The following is a 21,368-nucleotide window of genomic DNA, read 5'->3' as shown; positions in this document are numbered from 1 at the left end:
AGACAGTCATAACAGGCAGACAGTCACAATAGGTAGACAGTACAATAAGTTGGCAGCACAATAGGTGGACAGTACATTAAGTAGGCAGCACAATAGGTAGACAGTGCAGTAAGTAGGCAGAACAATAGGTAGACAGTGCAGTAAGTAGGCAGCACAGTAGGTAGACAGTGCAGTAAGTAGGCAGCACAATAGGTAGACAGTGCAGTAAGTAGGCAGCACAGTAGGTAGACAGTGCAGTAAGTAGGCAGCACAATAGGTAGACAGTGCAGTAAGTAGGCAGCACAATAGGTAGACAGTGCAGTAAGTAGGCAGCACAATAGGTAGACAGTGCAGTAAGTAGGCAGCACAGTAGGTAGACAGTGCAGTAAGTAGGCAGCACAATAGGTAGACAGTGCAGTAAGTAGGCAGCACAATAGGTAGACAGTGAAGTAAGTAGGCAGCACAATAGGTAGACAGTGAAGTAAGTAGGCAGCACAATAGGTAGACAGTGCAGTAAGTAGGCAGCACAATAGGTAGACAGTGCAGTAAGTAGGCAGCACAATAGGTAGACAGTGCAGTAAGTAGGCAGCACAGTAGGTATACAGTGCAGTAAGTAGGCAGCACAATAGGTAGACAGTGCAGTAAGTAGGCAGCACAGTAGATAGACAGTGCAGTAAGTAGGCAGCACAATAGGTAGACAGTGCAGTAAGTAGGCAGCACAGTAGGTATACAGTGCAGTAAGTAGGCAGCACAATAGGTAGACAGTGCAGTAAGTAGGCAGCACAGCAGGTAGACAGTGCAGTAAGTAGGCAGCACAATAGGTAGAGAGTGCAGTAAGTAGGCAGCACAATATGTAGACAGTGCAGTAAGTAGGTAGCACAATAGGTAGACAGTGCAGTAAGTAGGCAGCACAATAGGTAGACAGTGCAGTAAGTAAGCAGCACAGTAGGTAGACAGTGCAGTAAGTAGGCAGCACAATAGGTAGACAGTGCAGTAAGTAAGCAGCACAGTAGGTAGACAGTACAGTAAGTAGGCAGCACAGTAGGTAGACAGTGCAGTAAGTAGGCAGCACAATAGGTAGACAGTGCAGTAAGTAGGCAGCACAATAGGTAGACAGTGCAGTAAGTAGGCAGAACAATAGGTAGACAGTGCAGTAAGTAGGCAGCACAGTAGGTAGACAGTGCAGTAAGTAGGCAGCACAATAGGTAGACAGTGAAGTAAGTAGGCAGCACAGTAGGTAGACAGTACAGTAAGTAGGCAGCACAATAGGTAGACAGTGCAGTGAGTAGGCAGCACAGTAGGTAGACAGTACAGTAAGTAGGCAGCACAATAGGTAGACAGTGCAGTAAGTAGGCAGCACAATAGGTAGACAGTGAAGTAAGTAGGCAGCACAATAGGTAGACAGTGCAGTAAGTAGGCAGCACAATAGGTAGACAGTGCAGTAAGTAGGTAGCACAATAGGTACACAGTGAAGTAATTAGGCAGCACAATAGGTAGACAGTGCAGTAAGTAGGCAGCACAGTAGGTAGACAGTGCAGTAAGTAGGCAGCACAATAGGTAGACAGTGCAGTAAGTAGGCAGCACAATAGGTAGACAGTGCAGTAAGTAGGCAGCACAATAGGTAGACAGTGAAGTAAGTAGGCAGAACAATAGGTAGACAGTGAAGTAAGTAGGCAGCACAGTAGGTAGACAGTACAGTAAGTAGGCAGCACAATAGGTAGACAGTGCAGTAAGTAGGCAGCACAGTAGGTAGACAGTGCAGTAAGTAGGCAGCACAATAGGTAGACAGTGCAGTAAGTAGGCAGCACAATAGGTAGACAGTGCAGTAAGTAGGCAGCACAATAGGTAGACAGTGCAGTAAGTAGGCAGCACAGTAGGTAGACAGTGCAGTAAGTAGGCAGCACAATAGGTAGACAGTGCAGTAAGTAGGCAGCACAATAGGTAGACAGTGAAGTAAGTAGGCAGCACAATAGGTAGACAGTGAAGTAAGTAGGCAGCACAATAGGTAGACAGTGCAGTAAGTAGGCAGCACAATAGGTAGACAGTGCAGTAAGTAGGCAGCACAATAGGTAGACAGTGCAGTAAGTAGGCAGCACAGTAGGTATACAGTGCAGTAAGTAGGCAGCACAATAGGTAGACAGTGCAGTAAGTAGGCAGCACAGTAGATAGACAGTGCAGTAAGTAGGCAGCACAATAGGTAGACAGTGCAGTAAGTAGGCAGCACAGTAGGTATACAGTGCAGTAAGTAGGCAGCACAATAGGTAGACAGTGCAGTAAGTAGGCAGCACAGCAGGTAGACAGTGCAGTAAGTAGGCAGCACAATAGGTAGACAGTGCAGTAAGTAGGCAGCACAATATGTAGACAGTGCAGTAAGTAGGTAGCACAATAGGTAGACAGTGCAGTAAGTAGGCAGCACAATAGGTAGACAGTGCAGTAAGTAAGCAGCACAGTAGGTAGACAGTGCAGTAAGTAGGCAGCACAATAGGTAGACAGTGCAGTAAGTAAGCAGCACAGTAGGTAGACAGTACAGTAAGTAGGCAGCACAGTAGGTAGACAGTGCAGTAAGTAGGCAGCACAATAGGTAGACAGTGCAGTAAGTAGGCAGCACAATAGGTAGACAGTGCAGTAAGTAGGCAGAACAATAGGTAGACAGTGCAGTAAGTAGGCAGCACAGTAGGTAGACAGTGCAGTAAGTAGGCAGCACAATAGGTAGACAGTGAAGTAAGTAGGCAGCACAGTAGGTAGACAGTACAGTAAGTAGGCAGCACAATAGGTAGACAGTGCAGTGAGTAGGCAGCACAGTAGGTAGACAGTACAGTAAGTAGGCAGCACAATAGGTAGACAGTGCAGTAAGTAGGCAGCACAATAGGTAGACAGTGAAGTAAGTAGGCAGCACAATAGGTAGACAGTGCAGTAAGTAGGCAGCACAATAGGTAGACAGTGCAGTAAGTAGGTAGCACAATAGGTACACAGTGAAGTAATTAGGCAGCACAATAGGTAGACAGTGCAGTAAGTAGGCAGCACAGTAGGTAGACAGTGCAGTAAGTAGGCAGCACAATAGGTAGACAGTGCAGTAAGTAGGCAGCACAATAGGTAGACAGTGCAGTAAGTAGGCAGCACAATAGGTAGACAGTGAAGTAAGTAAGCAGCACAGTAGGTAGACAGTGCAGTTAGTAGGCAGCACAATAGGTAGACAGTGCAGTAAGTAGGCAGCACAGTAGGTAGACAGTACAGTAAGTAGGCAGCACAATCGGTAGACAGTGCAGTAAGTAGGCAGCACAATAGGTAGACAGTGAAGTAAGTAGGCAGCACAATAGGTAGACAGTGCAGTAAGTAGGCAGCACAATAGGTAGACAGTGCAGTAAGTAGGCAGCACAATAGGTAGACAGTGCAGTAAGTAGGCAGCACAAAAGGTACACAGTGAAGTAAGTAGGCAGCACAATAGGTAGACAGTGCAGTAAGTAGGCAGCACAATAGGTAGACAGTGCAGTAAGTAGGCAGAACAATAGGTAGACAGTGCAGTAAGTAGGCAGCACAATAGGTAGACAGTGCAGTAAGTAGGCAGCACAATAGGTAGACAGTGCAGTAAGTAGGCAGCACAATATGTAGACAGTGCAGTAAGTAGGCAGCACAGTAGGTAGACAGTGAAGTAAGTAGGCAGCACAATAGGTACACAGTGCAGTAAGTAGGCAGAACAATAGGTAGACAGTGCAGTAAGTAGGCAGCACAATAGGTAGACAGTGCAGTAAGTAGGCAGCACAATAGGTAGACAGTGAAGTAAGTAGGCAGCACAATATGTAGACAGTGCAGTAAGTAGGCAGCACAATCGGTAGACAGTGAAGTAAGTAGGCAGCACAATAGGTAGACAGTGCAGTAAGTAGGCAGCACAGTAGGTAGACAGTGAAGTAAGTAGGCAGCACAATAGGTAGACAGTGCAGTAAGTAGGCAGCACAATAGGTACACAGTGCAGTAAGTAGGCAGAACAATAGGTAGACAGTGCAGTAAGTAGGCAGCACAATAGGTAGACAGTGCAGTAAGTAGGCAGAACAATAGGTAGACAGTGCAGTAAGTAGGCAGAACAATAGGTAGACAGTGCAGTAAGTAGGCAGCACAATAGGTAGACAGTGCAGTAAGTAGGCAGAACAATAGGTAGACAGTGCAGTAAGTAGGCAGCACAATAGGTAGACAGTGCAGTAAGTAGGCAGCACAATAGGTAGACAGTGCACTAAGTAGGCAGCACAGTAGGTAGACAGTGCAGTAAGTAGGCAGCACAATCTGAAGCGAGTGTAACATCTTCACATAGGATTCTGCTGTGGAATGTTTTGTTGTACGTAGATGACCTCTTCAGTCACTGTATGTCCAGAGTGTTCTACTGGAATGTTAGACAATTGCAACAGATGTTTTCCTATACTTTACATACAGACATCCTGGAGGGAGTGTAATAGGGTGTGAGATCCAGAAAGTGAGACATGGGGGTTTATTTACTAAGATTCGTAATTTCCGAAAATAGGTCAAAGTTCAATCACGAATGACATCGACAGTGTAAAACTGCAACTTTTTGAATGGATTACGACTAATTTACTAAGCTGTCGTATTCGTGTTTTTCTTTGCTTCCGATGTCGATGTCATTCGTGTTTTTTTACCTAATTTTACGGCAGTGATTAGCAAAACACTGCCGTTTTTTTTTTTACAATCAATCACGGCCGGATCTGTGTGATCCGTGCTGGGGTTCGTATTTTTTTTTTAATTAAACAAAGTAAAATCCAAAAAAAATTGCGTGGGGTCCCCCCTCCTAAGCATAACCAGCCTCGGGCTCTTTGAGCCGATCCTGGTTGCAGAAATATGTGGAAAAAAATGACAGGGGTTCCCCCATATTTAAGCAACCAGCATCGGGCTCTGCGCCTGGTCCTGGTCCCAAAAATACGGGGGACAAAAAGAGTAGGGGTCCCCCGTATTTTTAAAACCAGCACCGGGCTCCACTAGCTGGACAGATAATGCCACAGCCGGGGGTCACTTTTATACAGCGCCCTGCGGCCGTGGCATCAAAAATCCAACTAGTCACCCCTGGCCGGGGTACCCTGGGGGAGTGGGGACCCCTTCAATCAAGGGGTCCCCCCCCCCCCCAGCCACCCAAGGGCCAGGGGTGAAGCCCGAGGCTGTCCCCCCCATCCAATGGGCTGCGGATGGGAGGGCTGATAGCCTTTGTTGTAAAATAAAAGATATTGTTTTTAGTAGCAGTACTACAAGTCCCAGCAAGCCTCCCCCGCATGCTGGTACTTGGAGAACCACAAGTACCAGCATGCGGCGGAAAAACGGGCCCGCTGGTACCTGTAGTACTACCACTAAAAAAATACCCAAAAAAACACAAGACACACACACCGTGAAAGTATAATTTTAATACATACATACACACATACATACATACATACATACATACATACTTACCTTATGTTCCCACGCAGGTCGGTCCTCTTCTCCAGTAGAATCCAAGGGGTACCTGTTGAAGAAATTCTACTCACCAGATCCAGTGGTCCAGGCTCCTCGGCAAATCCAGGGTTAATCCACGTACTTGTAAAAAACAAAAAAACGGTTGCCCGACCACGAACTGAAAGGTGACCCATGTTTGCACATGGGTCACCTTTCCACGAATGCCAGAAACCCACTTTGCCTTCTGGCTAAGTGGGTTTCTTCAGCCAATCAGGGAGTGCCACGTTGTAGCACTCTCCTGATCAGCTGTGTGCTCCTGTCCTCACTGACAGGCGGCACACGGCAGTGTTACAATGTAGCGCCTATGCGCTACATTGTAACCAATGATGGGAACTTTCTGCCCTGCGGTTGACCTAAAGTGACGTCACCGCTAAGCAGAAAGTTCCCATCATTGGTTACAATGTAGCGCATAGGCGCTACATTGTAACACTGCCGCGTGCTGCCTGTCAGTGAGGACAGCAGCACACAGCTGATCAGGAGAGTGCTACAACGTGGCACTCCCTGATTGGCTGAAGAAACCCACTTAGCCAGAAGGCAAAGTGGGTTTCTGGCATTCGTGGGAAGGTGACCCATGTGCAAACATGGGTCACCTTTCAGTTCGTGGTCGGGCAACCGTTTTTTTGTTTTTTACAAGTACGTGGATTAACCCTGGATTTGCCGAGGAGCCTGGACCACTGGATCTGGTGAGTAGAATTTCTTCAACAGGTACCCCTTGGATTCTACTGGAGAAGAGGACCGACCTGCGTGGGAACATAAGGTAAGTATGTATGTATGTGTGTATGTATGTATTAAAATTATACTTTCACGGTGTGTGTGTCTTGTGTTTTTATGGGTATTTTTTTAGTGGTAGTACTACAGGTACCAGCGGGCCCGTTTTTCCGCCGCATGCTGGTACTTGTGGTTCTCCAAGTACCAGCATGCGGGGGAGGCTTGCTGGGACTTGTAGTACTGCTACTAAAAACAATATCTTTTATTTTACAACAAAGGCTATCAGCCCTCCCATCCGCAGCCCATTGGATGGGGGGGGGACAGCCTCGGGCTTCACCCCTGGCCCTTGGGTGGCTGGGGGGGGGGACCCCTTGATTGAACCCCGGCCAGGGGTGACTAGTTGGATTTTTGATGCCACGGCCGCTGGGCGCTGTATAAAAGTGACCCCCGGCTGTGGCATTATCTGTCCAGCTAGTGGAGCCCGGTGCTGGTTTTAAAAATACGGGGGACCCCTACTCTTTTTGTCCACCGTATTTTTGGGACCAGGACCAGGCGCAGAGCCCGATGCTGGTTGCTTAAATATGGGGGAACCCCTGTCATTTTTTTCCCCATATTTCTGCAACCAGGATCGGCTCAAAGAGCCCGAGGCTGGTTATGCTTAGGAGGGGGGACCCCACGCAATTTTTTTTTGCAAAAAAAAGCACTTTCCCACCCCTTCCCACTGATATACATGCACGGATCTCATGGATCCCTGCATGCATCTCAAATCACGGATAAAAAAAGCAGGTCTGTTTTTTTTTAGGACTTTTTTACGAATTGTAATTTTTCACGGCAGTGTTTTGTGTTTTTTTACTTTGCACTTCTTAGTAAATGACCGAGATTCATACTTAAACAGCCGCGTTTTGACCGATGGTGTATTCATTCGTAATTTTTTACCTGAACTAGCAAAAAATTACGAATGCCCTCATCACTGCCGTGATTAGTGTTTAGTAAATGACCGAGATTGACCGAGATGACACTTTGATGAAAAAACGGCATCTCGGTCAAAATCGGGAGCTTAGTAAATAAACCCCATGTTGTGAGAGTTCTCCTGTTTTTTTTAAAAAGTGGCGATCACTTTCATGTCAAACTAGATTGGTTTTGCCATGTAAATGAATGTCACTTTAAAAAAAACCACTAGAACTCTCACAAAATCTCTAACGTTCTGATTCTTACACCCTATTACATCCGCCCCCGCTTCTTCTTGTGGCATTCCCGGACACCGCAGTCAGCATCTCATAAGCAGGGCCGGTTCTAGCCCTTGTGTCGCCCAGGGCTAAAGTTTCCTGCGGTGCGCCTGTAGCAAGGGCCAGTGTACTCGTGCGGTCACTGGCCCTGCTACTAGTAACCACGTACCTCCTCACCTGGGATGGCCCGGCGCCGCACGAGTACTGGGGCTGGAGGTGGCGCTTGCTTCGGGCAGCACTGGGGACCGGGCCTGGTGCGGTGTCTCTCTGCCCGGCCGGTTGCAGAGTTCGGCAGTGGGCGTTGGGGCAGCGGTGAATCTCCACCGCCGCTCCACGCGGGTGATGGAGGCAGGCCTGCATCCTCTTGGACTCAGGCCCCGCCAATCACAGCTCAGCCTTTTGAATTTGGCACCAGCTGTGAGCCAATCACGGCTCGCAAGCTGGCGGCCAATCAGGAGTGGTGGCGGTAAGCCAATCTCGGCTCGCCGCGTCATTGCCCCGCCCCCTGGCACTGGCTTGTATTAGCCAGCGCCGGGCGCGAGGGCTCAGTTTGGCGGCGGAGAAAGAGCAGAGAAAAGCTCCAGAAGATTGAAGAAGGAAGACGGCGCCGTAAGTCCCGGAGGGCGGCGGTAGTTGCAAAAGAGCTGAGACACGCCGCCGCCCGCCAGGTGAAGTACAAAGGGCCGACGCATCCAGGGCAAGGAAGCCCAAAGCTATTGTGGGGATGGTAAGTCGGGGCTAGGCCGTGGTATCTCTTGATTTGGCGCTAGGCCGCAGGTGTGGTAAGTCGCCGCTACTTCGCAGGTGTGATAAGACGGCGCTAGGCCGCAGGTGTGGTAAGTCGGCGCTACGTCGCAGGTGAGGTAAGTCGGCACTAAGCCACAGGTTGCTTAAGTCGGCGCTAGGCCGCAGGTTGCATAAGTTGGCGCTACGCCGCATGTGTGATGAGTTCTCAGTTTTCCCCACAGCCAGGCCCCCATGAAAGGTAGGCTGACTGAAGTACGCGTTGGTGAGTACCACAAGTTGAAACAGTATTACGGTATCGTGCTATAACCTCTGTATAAGTGTCTCTCCATCATAAAGCGTGAGCAGCAACACGTCCCGTGGGCTGTGTTGTGTGTTCTCTTACAGGAGCAAGGAAGAAGGGCCAGTCGTCTGGCAGGGATCCGAGGATACAGCTGGTGAGCGGAAACGTGTTTCGTGTGTGTTCTTGGTGTATGTTACCCCTCCGCCACCTCCCCTTTGGGCGTTTTCGTTCAGGGTCGCGCCTGGTCCTTTGCACCACTACGGGGGCACCCAGTCTGAGGCCACAAGTGCCAATGATGACCCTTCACTGAGCCCAGTGTAGGCCACCCCTGCGTAGTGTGTCCCCCATTCTTTTCAGGTCACCCCAGGAAGTTCTCCTCCGTGTGTGGACGTGTGCCAGTAACGTCGGAGATGTCTCGACGGACTGAAGGTGGAGGACGGGAGCCAAGAGGTACGTAGGCCTGGTAAGTGAGCGCACCGTATCCTTTCTCCAGGGCCCCACCCCACGTGCCTCTTACACGCCCCCCAGGTAAAATAGTGGGGTGGCTTCATAATAGGGGAGGGGCATGGCCACTGTTATCTCCTTGTACTTGTGCCCCCTGTAGCGCTACCCCCAGTAGATTTGCCCCCTGTAGCAGACCCCCCAGTAGCTGTGCTCCAGTAGCTGTGCCCCCTGTAGCTGTGCCCCCTGTAGCTGTGCCAGTGCCCCCAGTAGTTGTGACCCCTGTAGCTGTGCCCCCTGTAGCTGTGCCCCCTGTAGCTGTGCCAGTGCCCCCAGTAGTTGTGACCCCTGTAGCTGTGCCCCCTGTAGCTGTGCCCTTTGTGTCTGCGCCAGTGCCCCAGTAGTTGTGCCCCATGTAGCTGTGCCAGTGCCCCCAGTATTTTGTGCCTCAGTAGCACCGCACACACACACACACACACACACACACACACACACACACACACACACACACACACTATACTTACCGCTCCTGCTGCGCTGCCCTCCGTCTCCGGCCGCCGGCTCCTCTCTACTCGTCTCTCCCATAGTAGCGCCGCACAGACACTAGGGGTCAATTATGACCTCTAGTGTCAGTCAGCGACGCCGGCTGCAGTGGACGCCCGCACAGCCCACGGAGCCTGCTGCAGCCGGGGACTGGGATGGGGGGATTAGTATGCAGCTATTTCCACGGCGGCACCCTCGGGGCAGCGGCGCCCCGGGCAAAAAGTCTGCTTGCCCATGGCAAGGGCCGCTACTGCTCATAAGCTTGGCATAGCGGATATAAAATATCAGGTTCTGGAAGATCTTACACATACACCTGTGACTGTTACTAGTAGTTATATATTAGTTTCATATATTTTCTGTTTAGTGTCTATATGAAATAATGATCAGATGCCTGACACACAATACTTGGAACATACCAACCTGCAGCAGGCGCCCCCAACACTGCGCATGTAACAATGTTATAGTAAATAAGTCTCTCGGAGCGGAGACCAAAAAAACATCAGAAATCCTGTGAAATTAAAAATATTTTTGGTTTTTACGATTCATGGAACAAATTGTGAAATAGAATTAAAGACGTTTGATCGTCGGTGCCAGCACGGCATGTTAATCAATGCCACGTGTGGCGTGTTCTGTCATGTAACCCACTGAAGCATTCTTTCCATGTCCCAAGAATCACAGTGGTTTTGACAATACCGTAATCCTGCAGACAACAATAATAAATCAGTAAAACTGTGGGAGCACACATTATCTTCCTATTTACTACTGATCATATAACAAGCAGTGAGCAATCTCTAATCTGTACACAGGGCCGTTTCTAGGCAATTTGGCTCCCAGTGCGAGATTTCAAAATGCACACCCCCCCTCACCATTGCTATACAAAAAAATTGTGTGCCCCCCCATATAGCCATAAAAAGAAAAAGCATGCTCTCGACAAGGGTGTGTGGCCTGATTAAAATGGGCGTGGTCTCATTCAAGTGGGCGTGGTCTCATCTGATATCATCACACCCACCACAGGGGGAAAAAAAATATATAAAAAAAGTCCCCTTTTTACACATTACAGCAGGCAAGTGTCCCCATATTACACAGTGCGGCAGGCAGGTGTCCCCATTTCACACAGCGCGGCAGGCAGGTGTCCCCATTTTACAAAGTGCGGCAGGCAGGTGTCCCCATTTTACACAGTGCGGCCGGCAGGTATCCCCATTTTACACAGTACGGTAGGCAGAAATCCCCATTTTACACAGTACACAGGCAGGTATCCTCATTTTACACAGTGCGGCAGGCAGGTGTCCCCATTTTACATAGTACGGTAGGCAGATATCCCCATTTTACACAGTACGCAGGCAGGTGTCCCCATTTTACACAGTGCGGCAGGCAGATATCCCCATTTTACACAGTACACAGGCAGGTGTCCCCATTTTACACAGTGCGGCAGGCAGGTGCCCCCATTTAACACAGTACGGTAGGCAGATATCCCCATTTTACACAGTACGCAGGCAGGTGCCCCCATTTTACACAGTGCGGCAGGCAGTTATCCCCATTTTACACAGCGCGGCAGGCAGGTGTCCCCATTTTACAAAGTGCGGCAGGCAAGTGTCCCCATTTTACACAGTGCGGCCGGCAGGTATCCCCATTTTACACAGTACGGTAGGCAGAAATCCCCATTTTACACAGCGCGGCAGGCAGGTGTCCCCATTTTACAAAGTGCGGCAGGCAAGTGTCCCCATTTTACACAGTGCGGCAGGCAGGTATCCCCATTTTACACAGTACGGTAGGCAGAAATCCCCATTTTACACAGTACGCAGGCAGGTTTCCCCATTTCACACAGTGCGACAGGCAGGTATCCCCATTTTACACAGTACGGTAGGCAGATATCCCCATTTTACACAGTATGGTAGGCAGATATCTCCATTTTACACAGTGCGGCAGGCAGGTATCCCCATTTTACACAGTACGGTAGGCAGATATCCCCATTTTACACAGTACGGTAGGCAGATATCCCCATTTTACACAGTACGGTAGGCAGATATCCCCATTTTACACAGTACGCAGGCAGGTGCCCCCATTTTACACAGTGCGGCAGGCAGGTATCCCCATTTTACACAGTGCGTCAGGCAGGTGTCAAGTGGGGGGGGGAGGAGGGGGGAGAGAGAGAGATAATACTTACATCTTCCCGCTCTTCAGGTCCCGCCGACTCACGTCCCTCGCGCCGGCTGCCTCCTCCTTCCAGGCTTATCTCCCCTCCTCCCTCTCCCCGAGCGCTCCTGCTCGGGGGGCGGGGCTTTGCGGAATGAAGCGTTTGCGTTGTGACGTCATGACGCAAATGCGTCATTCCGCTTAACTCTGCCCCCCCTGAGCAGGAGCGCTTGGGAAGAGGGAGGAGAGGAGATAAGGAGTCACAAAGTGCCGCGGCCCTGTCTGTACATATAATACAACTCTAAGGGCTGTGTCTGTACATAGCATTTCTTTTTAAGACATATACTTATAGGGACGGTTTATGAACTATGTAAAGACGGGGGGGGGGGGAATCTGAATTTTTGTCTGTTTGTTTCGGCATCAAGGAAAAACTACTCTATGGATTTGATAGCGTTTTCACTTTTGTATAGCTTACTGCCTTAGAAAGAAACTGAGGTATGTATGATCTCAATGTGACATCAGGGAGAGGAGCAATAAAGGAAAAAACAGACATTTGACACACGGGGCAAATACTCAGGGCTGGAGACGTAGCTCCCAGGACCAGCTGCTTCTCCCATGAGCAGTGGGGATCATTCCGAGTTGATCGCTAGCTACAGTTGTTCGCAGGGCAGCAGCTAATCTGCGCAAGCGTATGCACCGCAATGCGCACGCACGTCATACAGGTACAAAGTCCTTTGTGGTTTTGCACAGGTTCGAGCAAAGCTTTCAGTCACACGGTCAAACGCAGGAAAATTGACATGAAGTCGGCATTTCTGGGTGTCAACCGACCATTTTCAGGGAGTGCTTAGAAAAACGCAGGCGTGTCGGGGAAAACACAGGTGTAGCTGGGCGGGTGTGTGACACCAAAAGCCGTCCCTCCGTCGTTAGAATCAACGCACACGAACAGTAAGTTCAGGGCTGGTCTAGTTTTGCACAAAATTATTTTTCAGGTGCTCGGCTGCACAGGCGTTCGCACTTCTGCAAAGCGAAAATACACTCCCCAGTGGGCGGCGATAATACGTTTGCGCGGCTGCTAAAAGTAGCTTGTGAGCGATAAACTCGGAATGACCACCAGCGTTACGTGACTTGCTCACGAGTTAATATCCTTGAGCATCTGTTTCTGTTAATCCCTAAAGGGAAAAAACAGCAAAAATTGTTTACAAATATAAGTTGTGATCAATGTGTACAATATAAAATCTACATCACAATATTAGGCGGCACTACTGTCTTTGTAATATTAGTTCCACTGAGCAATAACAGACATCCACACGAGCGAAGCTGCGGGCAAACGCTAGTTTAAACTATGTCAAATTGGCTACCGCGCACTGGTGTTCTGATCCAGAGGGCATTGCAAGACCTCTAAGATTGAGACTGTCCCTTCATAATGCGGACAGATGGGGATATTATTTGAACACAAAAATGTGATATACTCTACCTGTATCAGTATTAGGCAGTGGTGAATTTCCCATTAGGCAGGTGAGGCACGTGCCTAGGGGCGGCAGTTGTTTGGGGCTCAGCACTTGAATGCTTGTGTTGGTACTGTCAGCCCAAAATGTTCCAGTAACTGCAAAATATTTCTATTATACTGTACTCTATGCCATCTTGAAGGGAGTGTAAATGGGAAGGACATGCACACACTGCCCCTGTAAGCTGTCCTACATAGCAAATATGTATACATAATTAAGAATACAACAAAATGTCATAGTGTTTTTTTTTTTTTTGTATTATTCTATTAAATTGTCTATCAACAAATGAGGGCTAAAACCCAATCAATAAAAATAATAAAATTAGGCAGATGGGGGGGGGGGGGCGTTACTGTTTTGCCTAGGGGTGCCCTCATCCCAAAATCCGCCCCTGGTATTAAGGAGGAGATGTATCAAGTCTTGGAGAGAGATAAACTGCAGGAGTTGCTCATAAGCAACTCTGACTGGTTGAAACTGTATTTCTCTTCACTTTATCTCTCCAATATTTGCTAAATCTGCCCTTTAGAGCCTACATTATGATGTCCCCTCCATAGATCTCCACGAAGCTCCTTTGAATCCTGAGTCCTCCTGTAGGTATACAGTATTGCTGTACGTTTGGACATAATTCTGGGTTTTTTACTTTTTTTAGTGTGTTTGCAGTATCTTTAGGCTTTTAATGACAGCGATCATTACTTAGTATTTTTATTATGTTGGATTTGCAGTGTGTGCAGTTCCACTGTGTCTCTATGAGAGCACCGCACATCGGTCAGGTTTCACTCACTGATACTTTTCTCTGTTACTACTGATTGGGTCTGCTGCAGGCAATGAGACACGGAGTGATGAAACCAATAGTCAGTGGTCATGCAGGCGTCTCTTCTGTACAGAAAAGTGACAAGATATTGAGCTACTGGTACAAGGAAAAAAGCAAGAAAGGGGTTTTATTTACTGAAGGTCGATTTTCATCTTTTTTCAATCGATTTTAAATCGATGAAAATCGATCTTGACCAATTTTGTATTGCCGGGGCTAAAACACACATTTACTAACAGGTGTTTTTTTGTATTCATTTTTAAATGTTAGTACTATGGGGGGGGGGGTTCTTTAGCCCTGGAAACACACATGGATTTAGATCGATTTCAATCTATTTAAAATCGATAGAAATCCACCTTTAGTAAATATAACCCCGAGATATTAAAAACGTATAAACTGTAACTTTTCATTAAAAATTGCAGATCACAGTTATATATATATTTCATGGTAATGTCATATAATAATCTATAACATCCAGTAGCCTGCAGTATACTGTCGGCGGAGGCTTTAATCAGGATACAGCACCGTCAGATGTAAATCACTGCTCATTATACTTCCTGTATTTCCGGAAAAAAGTCTGTCATTGACGAGTGTCAGCAAAATAATTGGGAAATAAGAGAACAAAGATCTATTTGTAACTTGTAAATCAAGAAGTAAGTGAGCTGGCTGTTCCTTTCTCTGGTTCCGTCTCTTACTGATGGTATTTATTAGGAAAGCAGGACGCTCCAGCCTCCCATGTGGAGACCAGATAGCGGAGACCAGTCCTTAGTGCATGGGACAGCAGGAGACACATTGTGGGTTTATGGACTGAGAGGATAATTCTCTGCATCGTTCTCTGTCTGGGGATCCCATGTAGACTAAACTCAGATTGGTGAGTGCCCATTTCATTACTATTATTATTATCCATTATTTATATGGCGCCACAAGGGGTCCGCAGCGCCTTATTATTCTTCTATTAATCTTCTACTTTGTATCTGGTGTGACGTAGTATTTTTCTCACCAATTTATCAATATTTATCAACAATTATCTGCAGAAACAGGCAAAATCAGACCTGCACCAGATACTTCAATATGTGTCAGTCAGAGTTCTTTTACCCATTGGTAAATAAGGCAATGAGGGCAGTGATGGGGAATATTTGGCACTCCAGCTCAGTGGCGCACGCAAGGGGGGGTTTCCGAGCACCCAGAACCCCCCCTCCTCTCCCCTCGCATTTTGCGAGCCGAGTATTATTAAGTCAGAGTTCTTTTACCCATTGGTAAATAAGGCAATAAGGGCAGTGATGGGGAATCTTTGGCACTCCAGCTCAGTGGCGCACACAGGGGGGGTTCCGAGCAGCCAGAACCCCCCCCCCCTCCTCTCCCCTCGCATTTTGAGAGCCGAGTATTATTAATGGCTGTCTAGTATCCTCTGCAGCCTGCTGTCTTCCTGGTGGCACTTGTAAGTGCTAAATAAAAGTTTACTTTATTTTAATTATAGTACATATATATCCATGTGCATACATATATACACATGTATATACATACATATAAACACACGCACACATATGATATATATATGTGCACTGTGTGTGTGTGTGTGTGTGTGTGTGTGTGTGTATATATTATATATATATATATATATATATGTATGCATGTTTAATATTCTATGTGTATATGTATATGTGTGTATGTGTGTGTGTGTGTATACGGTATATAAATGTAAAAAAAATATGTAGATATGTATATGTGTGTGTATATATATATATATATATATATATTTAAATACACACACACTAGTTTTATGGACCCAGCATATACTGGGTCACCTCAGTCCCCACCCCTGTGCTTGGCTCCACCCAGTTCTGGAAACCCCCCCACGCAAATCCTGCGTTTGCCACTGCTCCAGCTGTTGTTGAACTACACATACCAGTATGCCATGCTACAGTTTTGCTCCTTGGCTATGCTAAAACTGTTACAGGGCATGCTGGGACATGTAGTTCAGCAACATCCGGAGTGCCAAAGGTTCCCCATCACTGGTTTAAGGGGTCTATTTAGTAAGACATGAATGGAGATAAGGAGAAACAGAGATAAAGTACCGGCCAATCAGCTCCAATCATTTTTCAAACACAGCCTGTGACATGACAATTAGGAGCTGATTGGCTGGTACTTTATCTCCACCCAATGCTTAGTATAGACCCCATAAGTCTGTATGGATCTCTGTTCAGCATATTGCACCAGCATGCACAGTAACCCTTACCTGGCGGTAGTCCATGCCTAATCTGCTCGTCACGAAGCCCCGCTCTGTGTCTTCCAGCATCAGCCTAGCTGGGGATAACTGTGTAAATATCAGCATTCTATGAAAGTGAATTACGTATTGTCTGTCAGGCACAGCAAGAGCCAGGCTCAGGTACCGAGGTAGAATTGTCAGTTTCTGCTAAAATTTATTATTAGTGGAAATGGAGAAAAAGTTTTGAAAACTGTCAAAATGTGATATATTTATGTGTGTGCACTCTCTCCATTAGCTATAGCTAGTTGTACAAAATTGATATAGCCCTGATTATACGCTCCTCATTAATATCAAATTCTAGTATTGCTGAGTGCATCCTTGTTTTAATTGAATATCTTTTTACATATCTTCATGCATTATCGTAATTCTTGTTATTTATATATTTATGGCACGGGTGGGGACACATAGTACAGTGCGGTGTTTTCCACAACCGTGGAAATGATAGCCCTCTCCAGACTTGTGTAACTGTAAAAAAACTATTTATTTAGAAAGGATGAAAAAAACAAAAAACATCTCACAGTTCCAAGTGGTTACAAAGTTCACCGACGTTTCGGTCCAAACAAGGACCTTTTTCAAGGTGCAGCAACATAGTCACAAGTACACACGATATAGGTACATTCACTCAGATCCCCCCACACCACACAGCCCCCTCCCCCTTTAAGCAGATCTCTGCGGGGATACAGGGGACTTTTAGTAAGGGTCATAGGAGACTGGTACAGAGTGGCACAGGGGACTATCTCTATGGGACAAAGGGGCAATAACTGAGGGGACACTGGGGACAGGCACTGAGTGGCTCTGGAGTCTGACTGATGGTCACAGGGTACTGGTACTGCGGGGGCACATGAGGATGGTATTGAGCGGGCACTGAGGGGGCACAGAGGAAAAGTTACCTATGGAACACAGAGTGCGATAACAGAGTAGGCTACTACAGAGGGAGAAAACTTGCTGTACTTAGGGACTGATATAGTGAGGTGACAGGTGAATGATACATACCCTCCAGCTGGACCTTTTTAATAGGTACAGGACCTTTTTTTTATGGTCTATGCCGATTTTTGGCTCTCCAAACTTCCATTGAAAGTATAGGAAAAATGCCCCCTTTTATCTGTGGCCACGCCCTCTTTTCTAGTTTGTACCGATTTTTGTGTGTGACATGTTGGAGGATCAGGGCCGGTTCCAGCGCTGTTTGCGCCCCGGGCGGGAAGTAGGGGGCGTAGATTCATGCAGGGAGCGTGGTCAGTTAAGCCCCCTGTTCAGAGTAGCGCTGCTGAAACACTGTGCGGTGCGCGATGACGTCATCGCGCACCGCACAGTAAAGGTCCTCTCCATGAAGGGAAACTAGACGCTACGCCTCTAGTTCCCTTCGGAGCGGGCAGCGGGTCACAGCGGGAAGCTGGGGGCCGTAGCGGAGGGCAGCTGGGCAGTAGCGGATCTTGCCCTGGTGCGGCGCCCTCCGGTTGGCGCCGGCGCCCTCCGGAAGGCGGCGCCCCGGGCAAAAGTCCTGCTTGCCCGTGGCAAGATCCGCTACTGTGGAGGATATGATAATACTGACGGGGCACAGGGCAGTGGTACTGAGGAAAATATTAGGCTGGTATATTGGTGAGGCCAATACTGAGGAGACAGGAACGCCTGGGGTATGAGGGCTGGCCCTGAAGGGTCACAGGTGTTGACAATACTGAGGAGACAGGAACACCTGGGGTATGAGGGCTGGCCCTGGAGGGTCACAGGTGTTGACAATAGTGAGGGGACGCTGGAGCACAGTACTAATAGGATAGCAGTACTGAGGGGGGCACACTGGCGTTTCTAGGATGGGTGCAGTGTGTGTGGTGCACACTGGCCCCTGAGTCCTGAGGGGGCCACCACCGCACACTCTGCACCCATTTTTAAAATACTCACCCCTCCGAAGTCCAGAGCCGGCATTCGCAGCACTATTAGAACTCCGTGAAAATGGCTCAGCGGCCATTTTCACGGAGTTCTGTCCATGTGCAGTAGAGAAATCTCAGGGGAAATGGCCGCTGCACCATTTTCCCGGAGATCTGCGCATGCGCAGTAGAGTTTGAGCCCTCTAGTGCTCAGACTCTACAGTGCTCCGGGCAGACAGGAGGGGGCCGAACGGAGGAGGCTGAACACGGGCCTCCTCCTCTCTTAAAACGCCCCTGGGGGGGCACCTTATATATATTATATATTTTTGAAACACAAGTGTGTGAGTGCAGTCGGTGGGAAGTCATACTCACATGCTGATAGCTGTTAGCCATGCTGCAGACTTAATGGAGTGGTATTAGCTTCTGGACAGGACGGGGGGTGTCTCGCCAGTATGATCCAGGGATGTGGTAAAAAAACGGAACAGTACGGACCATACAGGGAGCTGTAATCTATCTCCCTGGTCACTGCTGTCTCATAACCTCCCGGACTGGGATGGACGGGGACGCGCAATTCCAACTCCACAATTGCTGAGATTGCTGTAGGAGTTCGTGTGGAGTCCGGACCGCTCTGGTTTATACCAAATCCTCACCCACACTCAGGACTGACAGAACCATGCTAAGACAGGAATGTTTTGATTAGAGATGAGCAGGTTCGGTTCTCCGAGATCCGAACCCCCTCCCGAACTTCACCTATTTTACACGGTTCCGAGGCAGCTTCGGATCTTCCCGACTTGCTTGGTTAACCTGAACGCGGCTGATAGTCATCATCCTGCTGTCGGATTCTCAAGAGATTCGTATTTTATATAAACAGCCGCGCGTCGCCACCATTTTCACTCGTGCATTAGAGATTAAACGGAGAGGACGTGGTAGCGTTCTCTCCCTGAAAAGCTCTGTATCTGTGCTCAGTGTGCTGCAAATATCTGTGCTCAGTGTGCTGAAAATATCTGTGCTCAGTGTGCTGAAAATATCTGCATTCTCTGCCTGAAAACGCTCCATATCTCTGCTCAGTGTGCTGCACATATCTGATCAGTGTGCTGCATTGTGGGGACTGGGGACAACCAGTAAATAATTATAGTAGTACAGTACAGTAGGCCATTGCTGTATCTTGCAGCTCTGTGTCAAGTATACTATCTCTGTGCTGCATTATTTTTGAGCAGTATATAGTAGGACAGTGCAGCATTTTGGTGACCAGCAGTATATACATATATAGTATAGTACAGTAGGCCAATGCTGTATCTTACAGCTCTGTGTCAAGTATAATATCTCTGTGCTGCATTATTGTGAGCAGTATATAGTAGGACAGTGAAGCATTTTGGTGACCAGCAGTATACATATATAGTACAGTACAGTAGGCCCTTGCTGTGTATTTTGCAGCTCTGTGTCAAGTATACTATCTCTGTGCTGCATTATTGTGAGCAGTATATAGTAGGACAGTGCAGCATTTTGGTGACCAGCAGTATACATATAGTACAGTACAGTACAGTAGGCCATTGCTGTATCTTGCAGCTCTGTGTCAAGTATACTATCTCTGTGCTGCATTATTGTGGGCAGTATATAGTAGGACAGTGCAGCATATTGGTGACCACCAGTATATAATTATAGTAGTACTGTACAGTAGGCCATTGCTGTATCTTGCAGCTCTGTGTCAAGTATACTATCTCTGTGCTGCATTATTGTGACCAGTATATAGTAGGACAGTGCAGCATTTTGGTGACCAGCAGTATACATATAGGGGGTAATTCAAAGTTGATCGCAGCAGGATTTTTGTTAGCAGTTGGGCAAAACCATGTGCACTGCAAGGGAGGCAGATATAAGATTAGCTGAAAGCTGCATAAGCCTGAAGCCATATAAGAGTCCAACTTTTTGTGATTGGTTGTGTGATGACTAAGCAGTTACTAGGCAGATCATATTGTTTGGTGGGTTTTTTCCAATAGGATCAAAGGGTTGTCAGTCAGGCTGTAAGGGGTTGGTCTCAGGAGAGTATATAGGGCAAGGTCATGTGGCTCAGACTTCCTCTTGCCATTTCTCATTGTATGGTCATAAGTGGTCATTGTGGGGCACCCTCTTAAGAAGGACGGCAGGTGTGTCCTTCTCTTGCGGTTGTACATTTAGACGTTCCCCTGCGGGAACCAAATGTTTGCCAGATAAAAGAGTGGTGACGCCAGCACAATGCGGGTTATGCAGGTAGGAGGCGGGATCTGGGTACTACCCTCCTTGGTGTGATGGTTTTCATCTAGGTGACTGGAGCTGGTGTCTGGTAGCGACTTTCCTTTGCCATCCTCAAATCTAAATTTAATTTCACAATCTAAATTAATAACACTTCAATTTCAATTATAGTTTAAAGAGTTGGTCAGCGATCAATAAATATCGTCTGACCTTTAACTCCAGCTACCGTGTCCGTGTCTTTATTTCGGTGTGGTGTCAAGTTATTTTAGTGATAAGCTAGCTTAAGAAAGGTTAAGGTAATCACAATAAAGTTTTGGGCGCCTTACATGTGCTGAAAGAGTTAGATTGTATAATTACTTTAGTGTTAGACATAGACTGCTAGGCATATATTGGTTCATAGAAAGAGAGACCTTTTGGGTGCTATACTATTTTAAACATAACACCAATTACTAATACTATATAAATTCATTCCGATCTTTTACATTTTTCTCTAGAAAATTGTTTATTCATAGATTGTAAGGCTGACAGCTATAGTATCCTACATACATAAAATAAAATAAATAAAAATAGAAAAAAGAAAAGAATATATCAATCTGAAAAGGTTATCGGCCTGTAGCTCATTAACTATCTATTTGCTTTGCACCATCATTACAACCCAAAAACATTTTTTGTACATATGAACAAAGAAAGATGTATAAATAAAATAAGAATAAAAAAATTAGAAAATATAATATAAATAATAAACTAACATAAATTAAAATAAACTATAATATACTTCTACTTATAAATAAGTGCATACACAAATACAAAAACAACAAAAAAAAACATAATAATCTCCGGATTTAAAGATTTTAGTGAGTTATTTATAGATAACTTCGTTCTTATAATTCTAACAGCCAACTTTTGTTAAGTGATAAATAATTAGTTATTATTTTTAGCTAATTTAAAAAAATATCTCAATTTTGTAATAGGCCATACATTACTGGCCAATGATCTAATAAATTATTAGCAAATCCAATGACCTATATATATGTAGAATGTAGAGTTATCTATAGATTTTAAAAAATTATTAAGGATATGGCTAGGCTAAAGAAACTAGATACTTAATTTAATATACAGATAAAGGAAAGAGATTTTAAATGGACAGAATTGACCATTTATTT

The 21,368-nt window shown here is 46.7% G+C and overlaps 1 protein-coding gene across 1 annotated transcript in view; it reads left to right on the top strand.

The window, feature by feature from the left end:
• Positions 1-14,578: 14,578 nt before the first annotated feature.
• SLCO2B1 (solute carrier organic anion transporter family member 2B1) overlaps positions 14,579-21,368 on the top strand; it is a 149,541-nt gene continuing 142,751 nt past the window's right edge. The window contains exon 1 of the mRNA XM_063950909.1: positions 14,579-14,725. The gene's annotated coding sequence lies outside the window, so the exon portion shown is untranslated. The remainder of the gene's footprint in view (positions 14,726-21,368) is intronic.

The sequence above is a fragment of the Pseudophryne corroboree genome, chromosome 2, assembly GCF_028390025.1.
Source record: "Pseudophryne corroboree isolate aPseCor3 chromosome 2, aPseCor3.hap2, whole genome shotgun sequence".
Taxonomy (NCBI): domain Eukaryota; kingdom Metazoa; phylum Chordata; class Amphibia; order Anura; family Myobatrachidae; genus Pseudophryne; species Pseudophryne corroboree.
The sequence above is the reverse complement of the archived record's forward strand: the minus strand, read 5'-3'. Positions and strand labels throughout refer to the sequence as shown.